Genomic DNA, 4,452 nt, shown 5'->3' with positions numbered 1-4,452 from the left:
GGTTTTCCTAACAATGATAAACTAAAAACTGGTACTTAGGCTAGTTTTTAACTTAAACTCTTCTAACTTAACATTACTTTCCTTGGTCCATTTTTCATAGAAAACAATTTTACTGCTTGTGTGTACCCCTCAATCCATAATCTACAATATCTCCATAGTCTAAGTAGTTTTCTGATCTCCCCCTTTGAAGAGGGAGGGGGAAGGGGTAAAATTCCTGCAATTTTCTCATGGTTGAGTTCCCAGCTACCTTTATTTGTTGTCTAAGATATTTTACCTCTGGTTCTACAAATTACAGTTTCCCTGTTGACACTCTTAATTCATTTTCCTCCAGAAAACTCAAAAGTTATAGAGTAGCTTCTCTAACTTCAACTTTTAGTTTCTCAAAAAAATTAGTTTTTATTGGGCTTCTTTACTGGGAGAACAGGGGTATTATGAGAAGACATATAAAGTTCTTTTATTACTAGCTTCAGATTTTCCCATCCTTCTAAAGATATGTGATACTGACATACATGTATGGGATAATCTTCTCTCTCAGTTGTAACCCTTATGGGTCAATATTTAATCCTTCCCTATTTCCTTCCCCAGCCCAAACTTTTTTAATAAATAAATCCAGAGTTTAACAAATCCAAACTTCTGCTTGGATACTTTGAAATGGTCGACAAGCTAACTTACGACCTCCTCATGTTGTTTTCTTACAATTTTTTTTTTCTCATTTGGAGTTAATATTGACATAACTCTTCCAGCTCCATTTTCTGTTGCATCTTTAGATTCCTGTTGTGTTCAATTATTTCTTCTTATTTCAGTGATCTCAACCTTTTAGTGTTCTTTAATGGGTACTACAGCTATCTCTTCAGGTAATTTTGATGCTTCTAAAACTTCTAAAATGAGCCCCTCATGTACTAATCGTTTTCCTCTTGAATTAAGTAGTTCTCTTTCTTCCCAAATTTTTCCAAAGGTATGTACTACTCCAAAGGCATATCTTGAATCAGTATACATATATTTCCTTTCTTGTGTGCTAAATATTCCAGTGCTCTTTTAGAGCATATAATTCACAGGTTTGAGCTGACCAGTTGATAGTAATTTACCTCTTTCAACAGTTTGCATGTTTGCGGGTTTTTTTCCCCATCAACTACTGTATATGCTGTATTTTCTCCTTTTGCAAGGAGTTGTATTTCTGTTAGCTAACATAACTCCCAAAGGGCTGTCCTGGGGTATCTCGCTAGCATGTTTTTATTCCCCCTTTTTCACGTACCCAACTTACTGGTTCTCTATTGTATTTCCAAGATCTTATCTATTCATCCTCTGCCTCTGTTTCTCACTCTCACTAACAGCTTAAACATCGCTTTTCTTTCAACTACTCACACCCAAAAATAAAGAACTTTTTTCTCACACTACTTTTCAATACCTACACCTCCCTCCAAGGAGATTTGGTAAAGCTTAAAATGCACAATCTACATTACATATACTTTTATTCGTTTACATTATTCACTTTTATTTCTCATTCACTTTCACGCATTCTTTCACACCCTCAGGACACAAAGCAGATCCCTGTCGCCAGGGAATCACGAGTCTCTGTGGCCCCCCCTTCGCCTTGGAGGTGGCCTCTGGGTTTCAGTACCCCAGGCTTCCTAGAAGGGCCCTGGCTCTGGTGCCTCTGGGCCAGTTCACTCGTGAGGCAGTCTGCGTGTCTGTCACACTCTTTAGCCACAGCCCCCTTCACACGCCAGGGAGAAGAGCGGCCTAATCGCAGGTCACTCACACCTCAGCCAGAGTTCGCACCTGCCGGGACACAAGGGCCTAATCGCAGGTCACTTATACAACAAGACAACAATAAGGTACCTTTTACTTTCAAACCACCTATTACAATTTTAGGTGTTACTGGCCAGTCCCGGTGCTATTGGATATCCTTCCATCCAGCTGTGCTGTCCAACCCCAGATGTTCTTGGGAATTTTGTCCCTCAATCCAGCTGTGCAGTCCAACCCCAGATGCTCTTGGGCATTTTATCCCTCAATCCAGTGGTGCAGTCCAACCCCAGATGTTCTTGGGAATTTTATCCCTCAATCCAGCTGTGCTGTCCAACCCCAGATGCTCTTGGGCATTTTATACCTCAATCCAGTGATGCGGTCCAACCCCAGATGCTCTTGGGCATTTTTTTCCCTCAATCCAGCTATGTGGTACAACGCAGATGCTCTTGGGCATTTTTAATTTCTGGCTGTGTTGTCCAACCCTGGATGCTCTTGGGTAAAAAAATTCTATCCCTCCATCTAGTTGTGCTGTTCAACCCCGGATGCTGTTGGTTAAAATTTTTATCCCTCAATCTGGCTGTGTTGTCCAACCCCAGATGCTCTTGGGCAAAATTTTTGTCCCTCAATCTGTGTTGTCCAACCCCAGTTGTTTTTGGGCATATCCTCAACCGGCAGAATTCTGCTCAACCCTGGATGCTCTTGGAATTTAAATCCCCCAACCCAGCAGGTTTCAGGGGCCCCTCTTTTCCTGTTTCCTAGGTCTCTTTACTGGCCGTTTTCCGCGCGGAAAGATGGAACCGCAGCACGGGAGACTCCACACTCGGGTAGCAGGTCTGGGACAACCAGCCCGTCTCTCATTCACACACATTCATCCCCCCGTACCTGCCCCCCCGAAAAGTACTCACCAATTCTTTTTCCTTTCTGGCTTCTTCGTGCGCACTACTACTCTTAGGGGGCCAATTACCACGGTTTCAGAAAGGGAGCCTTTTTCCCCTCTCTTTGTTTTATTGCCTCTCTTTGTGCACCGATGTAATCTGCACCTGTCGGTTGCACCAGGGGAACCAGAGCGAGGCTGCCAAATCGGGCAGGGCGCGCCTCCCCACTCTGACTCTCCTAAGGCACCGGCAGCGAGCTGTGAACCATCCTCTACTACCATAATTGTGAAAAACCAATCACTTGTTTTTGACATTTAAAAAGATTAATAGTAGCAATATAATCAGAATAATAAAGTTTGAACTGTTGAGGTTAGGACAATATGAGACAATAAAAACAAAGAGACACGGACGTCCGGGTACCTTTTTCTGGGCATCAGGAGCCCGAAAAAGGACCCCCGTTAACAGAGAATTAACCCTTAAAAACAATCGCCTGTTGCATATTCATACACCTCATACATGATGCATAAATTCCATTCAAACACAGGATTCTGTCTGGTCACTGTCAACTTCTTCCTCTGAATCCTCATGCTCCTGTCTGAGCGAGGTGGGAAGAAGTTAGTTTTCTGCTGATAAGGGAGCAATCAATTCCCTTTCTCTGAAAGATTTAGGTGTCCTGTGGCGTCTATCTGGTGCCAGTCCTTTCTTAACCAAATATCTTACATAGCATAGTTTCTCTTTTAACATTATATTATAACCTAAAACAGTATTTAATAGTTAATTTAACACTTTAGAAAATTAATACAGCATAACTTTCTAACATAACACATACAATATTAATTTTAATACTTGTGAAAAGCCAATCATAAAATACACATTTTTCACACAATACATTATAATAAAAATGAAATATAGTAATTTCAACTCTTACTTACAATACTGCAATAGAGTCAACCTAAAACAACAACTATCAGTATACCAATATCCATAAATATAAATAAGCAAATTATATAACAGGAAATACCTGCTGAAAGTTTTGACTGAATAGTTAACATACTTTAGATAAAAAATAACTAAGAAAACTAACATACAATCTAACACACCTTATTGAAAGAATTCATATTACAAACGTACTAAATACAAAATCAAGCAGCACTATAATTTTTCATACATTTTAACCAAACAATTAAACTTTAATAACACCCTTAAGTACTTTAAACCAATTTAAATTATTTTAAAAATTTAATTGTGGGTGAGTGGTTTTATTTGGATATTGGTGTTTGGATTGTTTGAGGTAGATGATTTAAAAAGTGGGATTTTATAGGAATTTAACCAGCTGAGAAGGCAGCACTCTGCAAACAGAAGTGACTGAAAATGAAGGGGACAGAAATCAGTACCTCTGAAAGTTTTATTTGCTGTCAAATACATCCCACCCAGCCAGCCCCAGACAATCCCCATCCCACCGCTCCAAATTGGGATCCCACTGCTCCCAATCCCCTTCCAACCCCATCTCACCCTGGTGGCTGTGGAATGGAGTGAGTTTGGTATAAGATTGAGGTTTTTGAGGAGGGAACAAGCAATTTGGGGTAGGATTGATCCTTTATGGATAAAAATTCAGTTGTTTTCAGTGGGATTTGAGTGGTTTTGAGGTGACAGGTCAATCCCTCTTGGCTTCTAGAGGGCAAAGAGAGGAAGGAGAGAAAAAAATTAAGGCCAAACCAAAAGGATAGCCAGCCAGGTGTGTTCCCAACATGGATCACAGGGAATGTGGGTCACCAGGGCTGTGCCCAGCGTGGCTCCTGCAGTGGGGGATGGAGCTGGAGCAGCGCACGAA

Source organism: Onychostruthus taczanowskii, unplaced genomic scaffold (assembly GCF_017590055.1).
Source record: "Onychostruthus taczanowskii isolate IOZ18803 unplaced genomic scaffold, ASM1759005v1 scaffold659, whole genome shotgun sequence".
Classification (NCBI taxonomy): Eukaryota; Metazoa; Chordata; class Aves; order Passeriformes; family Passeridae; genus Onychostruthus; species Onychostruthus taczanowskii.
Note: the sequence above shows the minus strand (reverse complement) of the source record.